Here is a 7,668-nt window from a genome sequence, read left to right on the forward strand (position 1 = left end):
GTAGGCATAACTAGCCAAATTATTCTGGGCTTTGTCATCACTAAGTTGACTGCGTCTCCTCATAATCGGCAATACTGTAATAAGACCGCAAAGGTACTTACTCTGGTTATTGTAGTTCTCCAGACTGTTAAACTCTCTAATGATACGCTTCTTTTCTTCATCAGTTATATTTTCAAAACAACGATAACGTTTACATTTGCAGTCGGATCCTAACTCATGTGTTAGGTTAGTAGTAGCACGCAATTTTTTTTAGAACATCCCGTTCTCTACCCATTTTAAGTCTTTTTTAGATGTCCGTTGATCACTGTAACATCATCATCAAAATCACTTAATTCACTGTCCATAATGAATAATTAAAAAATAAACACAAGAACGTCAAGAACTAACTGCCGATTATAGCAAGAACAGAGAAATAATGACGAAAATGTGAAAACTAATAATAATAATGCTATCTCGCAATATTATCGTATATTGTGTATAGTTATACGAAACGCGTTACTGGGAAATACGTCATGTTACAATAATTTTGTTATTATTATAAATAACAAAATTATCAAGAATACGTCATATTATTATTGCAGTAGGTACAGTAGAAAGGAAAAAGGTAAAATAAAAATATAATATATTTCGGAACTGGACTTAAATCTGTTTTCCCCACAACCACATAGACTAAAATCTTTCTTCACCAGTATACCTAATCTTTTCCATTTAATAACTATGGACTGAAAGATTTTTTCACTGAATCGATTTCAACTGTCGATATTACTCCATATTTGATATCGAATCAAACCATAAAATCAAAATCGAAAAAAATGGACTACTACCGTTTTTCCCTGCACCCTTTAAACAAAAAAAAAAAAAAAAATAATTGTAGAAAAACAATATAATATTTTATATAAATGTGAAAATCCTTTACTTATATGAAGTCAACAAATAGTTGATAAACAATTTTATAAATATTAAACATTATGTAAACATAAGTGAACATTAGTGAACAAAATAAAAATTATTAGTAAATTAAAAATAATAGTTTCCAAAAGCAAAATCAAATCATATCTTTGAATAAAAAAAAATGAATACATAACACCTAACAGAAAAACAATATATTATTTATATAAATGTAAAAAAAACCTTTTTTTCCAAGCAACCTTTTTAATAGGATAGAATTTCTGTTTTTTTTTATTTAATGTTACTTTTAGTGCTGGGTTTATGTTAGATGATGTTGACTGACAGGTATTTGTTTTCACTGGTATAACAGGATGAATTGGCTGTGTATTATCAAATGAAGAGGCAGGAGGAACATCAATAATTATAGGATTATTTTGGATTAGTTCATTTACCTCCAATACTGGAACCAATATATCATTATCAACAGAGGGCCAATCAATTTCTATAAAATCATTTTCATCAATATCTAAACAATTTATGTTGTCTTCAACACAAATTTTATCTAGATCCCCATCTTCAAGTTCATCTTCTGACCCACTAGGTAAATCCAAAAACAAAAGATTTTCTATACAGCTATCAGACAGCTTTTTGGCCATAACAAAGTATTCGCTAACTGGTGAATATGAATATTTATCTAGTTTTCGTATCTAGTATTTGTAATATTAATTAACAATAACAAAACTGAAATTAATTATAAAACGTCCAACAACTAATATAACTCATTTATAAACAAAACACCAAACGATTTGAACGCAACTGGCAACTAAAATAATTGTAATATTATAGCCTATAGGATACCACGCAACGTTATGAATATTCAATAACAACACGTACTCGGTCCACTCCGTGTAGCACATATGCAACACATGAAATACATCGATTTTCTACTAAAACAACACTCATAAAGTCAAAATGTCATATAGTCTACATATTTAAAATGATAAGCTTGTGGAAAAATTTTTTTTCAATGGTCTGATAAGAATAGAAATGTTGATAATATACAATAATTACAGCTGTTTTGAGGTTATGTTACTATACACGACTGACAACTTGTATACACTAAATAAATACCTAAATATTATCGCATTATTGAAAAATTAGGTTTGTATGCATTATATGATTCATATAGATTAGTAATATACACATTTTAAGCCATGTAGTGTAGAACAAAGCATTAAATAACCACATAAACGTGTTGTAGCAGATCTGCTACTATATGCAGTGAAGGGTTAACACATAGTAAACCATTATAAGTAGATACATAGGTAATTCATTAAAACAATTTATTTGTGAAAACTCACTGCTTGTTTTTTCAATTTTGTACTTTTCCTTCACATATTTTTCAAATTCTTCAAAACTCTCTGAGATCATCATCCGCACACATAAATTACAGCAAAATGCATGAAATAAAAATTAGTTGGAAATACATTATTAAAGAATGAAGATGCTATTAATTAAAGATGCTATTACACGGTAACTCCATAGCAAGTGATTCTTCTATATTATATTCTTAATATATGTTTCAATTGAATCCCGGAAAAAAACCGAATGGAAAAGAACCATTATATAATGATAATAATATAATCAGAGAATTAGTATAATCACAGAATATAATATACAATATATTTGCTGGTTTTTCAATATTATAAAAATTGTATATAAATTAATTATACATTAAAATATTAGATATACAATAAATTAATAATAAATGAATTAGATTAATATACACTACGGGCGAGGATATAAAGTTTACAGCAGCAGCTGCAGCCAGAGGTAAAGAAAAACGTCGAACTCGACGACCTGAGTGGCCTCTCACACACTCAAGGGTATTGGCGGACTTACGCGTAACGGGCCAACACACCTCCACATTAAATGATCGTCCGACCAAGGTTCTCAACGATAACTGGCAATCGAAAAAATGTCAATGGCGCCTCGGAAACAAGACCTTGAATGGTACACATTGATTCACGAATACCTTATTCTAGTATTTTAATTGGGTTAATAGTTATAACATTTCTGGAACTTACGGCTATAGCATTTATAATAACGCCACAAAGACATTCTACGATGCCTTACATGTATGTCTTTTAAATTATGTTCCATCTGTGATCTGTCTTATATAAGCAATCAAATATCCCTAGATGGTTTTTTAAAAATCTTAAGGATATTGTTTTAATGAAAAATAACACCTTTTTTTGCAAATTGACGTTCATATTTAAACGGTTGAAAGCAGTGTGTGAGAATTAATGGCGTGCAATAGGATTACTCCCTCGGAAGTCCCTCAAGGCGATCACCACTACTATTTACTATCTTTATGAATGGGTTTCCAAAATTTTTGAATTATTGTCAGTTTTTTATTTTTACCTTCCTTAAAATGATTTCCAGGATATTTTTCCGGGATCATCTATATCAACACAATGGCTTAATGGGAAAATGAACTGGGGTCATACTATGACTAAAGATGGGAGCTCAGTAAATTTTACCAATAATTTTTTTACCCAGTAAATATTTTTACAGTTTTAAAATTTGAGTGACCACTCATTTAAATTGTCTACATATGCACATCAACGCTATAGTGACTTCCATATCTCCACAATGCATGATAGAAATATAACTAGTTATATACCTACTTATATTTATATCATACATGAGATCTTCAGCAAATAATTATTACTAAGACGAATTTTTAACACCATCGTCTCGGATTTACTTTAAACAATATTTTTAGTTAAATATAACTAACATAAGTTGGGGGTGCTAAGCACTCTCTGGCACCCCCATTTGTCCCCCGTTTGCGCAAATGCATACTTATAATATATAAAAATATAATACTTGTAGTAAGGAGTGGTACATTGGTTAAATGGTTAGATAAGTTATAAAAATTAGGGATGGGCCGATATCAGTGGTATCGCTTTTATCGGTATCGGTTTTTTTTCAAAACCGATACTTCAACTGATACCAAAAAAAACCTATCGATCAGCATATTATCACAATTCACAAATGCACGGGTTAGGTTATGAATAATCAAATACTGTAGATTATATAAACACAGTTCCTAGTGTTAGTTGTGTAAGTTATGTAACTACTTACGAGGTTATTAAATAGTTAATGCTATAGTATACGTATTGTATATTTATAATATTCAAAATAATAATTTTATCAACAATGTATAGTGAAGGTTCATTTGACATTTATGTCTATTGTTATTTGTTATTCATAATTAATAATTATCATTATTTTTAAATTTGTTATAGGCTATAACTTAAAGCTTAATACTTTTTCTATTATTTCATAAGCTGTTAAATATTTATATTAAAGTATTAAAGACTGAAAAATAAACAAACATGTGATAACTATTAAATAATAATTATGAATTTATTACCATTAATAAATAATAATCAATGTTTTCACTTTTCTAGGTAATATTTGTGTTATCGGGTTTCGGTTTTGTTATGTATCGGTTGATGGTATCGGTTTTATGGTGGTATCGGCTCATGTGTTTTTGTCAAAGATGTTGTTTTTATATTTTCATATATTATCGGGTATTGGTTTTATATCGGCAGCGTATATCGGAGTATCAGATATCGGTAAAAAGTGGTATCGGCCCATCCCTAATAAAAATTTTATTGAGTTCGTATTCAATTTACTAAATAAAAATATTATACAGTATTAAAAATGTACGTAAATTTAAGTACAATTTACCGAAAAAAATGTCACTGAAAATTCCCATATCCAACTGAACTACTCGTGAATCATTAATCCTTTAGTATTTAAAATATTTGATTGATGTGGTTAACCTAACTTCATCTATGCATGAGGTAGTTGATCTTGGTTTCATTTATGATAAAAATTTGCGTGTTTCGTTCACACATCGAAAATAAGTCATGTAAAACACTTAAACTGTAGGGCTTTGTCAAACGTATCTGTTTTGATTTTAAATCATCTATTAAATGCATGCTTCTATTAAATCTATCTACTGCTATATTGTTCGTTCTGTCCTAGAGTACGGTATAGTAATCTGGGATTCTATTACTAATACCTGACACTTGTCCATAGAACATTTTTGAAGTTCTATGATTTTGTTTTAGAAATTAAATGCTTACCATAGAATTATACTAGAAGACGTTCACAATAACCAAAATACAAGATACCTATATAAAGTTAGTTTATGATATGTGGCATACATATACAACTATAGTGTATATGTAGTATGTACCTATTATTATAAGTGTTTAGGTACTAATGTATACATAAATATAATATACTATACTATATACAGATTATATTATAGGTACTATAGTATATAATAACTAATAACTTATTAGTAATAAGTATGCCTATGAGGGGATCTAGGACGTTTCGGCGCGGGCGATTCGGCGCTGACAGTTCGGCGCAGACGTTTCGGCGATATGTCAATTCGACGATGTCCGTTTCGACGAGTGACCATTTCGGCGAAATTTTATAGTAAAAAAAAAAAATATAATATAATATAAAAACGTGTTATATAATATAATAAGTAATTTTAAATCATAAATAAGTCAAAATAATAATTATTATTTGAAGGTAAGACAAGTCCCTTTAAATCGTAAATAAATAAATCAAAATAATTATAATTATTTATACCTAGTTAATACAGTTAAACATATGATATAACATTATTGAGCCAATATAAAAAAAAAATTATCTACAATTTTATTTTAAAGCAATATTATTTGCTATACCTCTTAAAAATATCATTTTATTTTGCCTATCATAATTATTTACTAACCTTTTTATTCTTTTATCTGTGTCTTGAAATTTTTTCAACTTCCTTGGAGGACTATTTCCCGACACAAGATTTTCATAATACGTGTCACGCCCGGCTTGAATTTTTTTGAGATTCGCAATGAAGGTCCATATCGTTGGATGAGTACCCATTTGAATATTTAATCGTCAGTTCGCCGCCTCTGCATGATTATTTGTCCGATCTGTATCATTCAATATTCGTTGGTGAAGATTCCACATTTCAGGAGAATATCGTGGTTTTCTTCGTCCTATACGTCGATTTTTCTTCCCAATATAAAATTCTTCAAACCACTCAAATAATGGTATAAGCTCATCTGGAAGTTCGTCTGCCAACTCATCTGCAGCCATATCTAAATCACACAGTGGTATAAACGCCAGTGCAATAATTGTTTTGGTTGCAACACAAAAATTTGCTTCATTATTATATTTTGACAGTAAATGTAACTCCTCAACTTTTTTCAAAAAATGTTGGCTTAAATGAAAATAACATCCAAAAATATTTATATTTACAAATGAATTTTTAATTGCTGTTATGGCTCCAAGTTCAAAATCACAAGAAACTGATGTTGGATGGAGATCAGGTTGTAATTGATTAATCATACTAAATAATTTTACATATGTTTGTTCCTTTTTGTTAGGTAGCAATGCATAAACTGCAGGATGCACTCCCCCTAAAAATTCAGCTAAAATAACATAAACTTGGCAAAATAGAGTAGGTGCCACTTTGAAAGTTCCATCCATGTACCATATTTTCGAATCTTTCAATAACTTGAGTCCAAGTGGTCGACCAAATATTAATATTCTTTCATTGCTAGGCCCACTATCAGCCAATAAAAAATTTTCACTAACTCCGATTGATGGTGAGTAATTTTGATACTCATCGGGTATCTGTAAAGATAGTAAATCTGATGGATCACATGGAGCTGCTATTTCATTATTTCTTATACGCCGTACTTGTCGTTTTAGAGCTTCGGAAGATTGTAAAACACCCTATAAATTAAAATTAAAATTATTTATTACTGTACGGGCCAGATAGGGACAGTATAATATTATAATATTATAATAATAGAAAAACAAAATTTAATGTGTATACCTTTGCCGCATCTGATAACCCGTTAACACATTCGTTAATTACACAAGACGTAGGTTCCATTGTTGAAATAGCTCATTGACGCATACCCCTTAAAGCTGTGTCTGCTTCTATTCTAGCCGCTTCAGAATCATGACAATGTTTTTTAGAAGAAAATTTTATAACTTTAAAATCATGTATACCGGTATGTATTCGAGCCGGACAAGCCAAATCTTTACGACGACATCGCCAAAACCGTTTAGTTTCGTCCGCACTAAGCTTATCAAATATGAACATAAAACCATTTACGGGGATCACATTTTTATTTCTTTTTGATTTTACTTTTGACATAATACCTATTTATTTACCTTTTATGAATGATAAAAAAAATAATTCGTGTTTATAGTAATACACAAAATACTTGACTATGTATAAGTAGGTACTTCACTTTCCGCAGACTAACTAAATTATAAAATTATAAAATTATCAGATCATCCATATCGACTATCGTGACCACCTTATCGTGTAATAATCTAATACTATAAAATCGCAAGAAAAACAGCTGATCTATAGGGAATTCATGGAGGATCTCATGGTGGAAAAAATTAAACACCGCTCCGTTTCCCCAGTCCGCCGGACCCATTCCGTCGATTCCCTATAGCGCGGCCAATCGCGTACCTTCGCAGCGGCGGCGGCGGTCGGTTTTTAAACGTTTTCGAAAAATGTTACGCTTTTTACGCTGTTTTTCGACTTTTAGACATTTTCACATATAGTTCGTTTCTTTTAAAAGCCGCGTGGTTTGTACGCGATATCGGTCCATAGCCATCGCAATCGACGCCAGCGTAGGTCGTTATTATCGCTTTTCG

General features: G+C 30.4%; 1 pseudogene; it reads right to left on the reverse strand.

Moving 5' to 3' along the window:
• Positions 1 to 275: 275 nt before the first annotated feature.
• LOC132950730 (uncharacterized) lies at positions 276 to 6,910 on the reverse strand (annotated as a pseudogene).
• Between the last annotated feature and the right edge of the window lie 758 nt (positions 6,911 to 7,668).

The sequence above is a fragment of the Metopolophium dirhodum genome, chromosome 8 (assembly GCF_019925205.1).
Source record: "Metopolophium dirhodum isolate CAU chromosome 8, ASM1992520v1, whole genome shotgun sequence".
NCBI classification, from domain to species: domain Eukaryota; kingdom Metazoa; phylum Arthropoda; class Insecta; order Hemiptera; family Aphididae; genus Metopolophium; species Metopolophium dirhodum.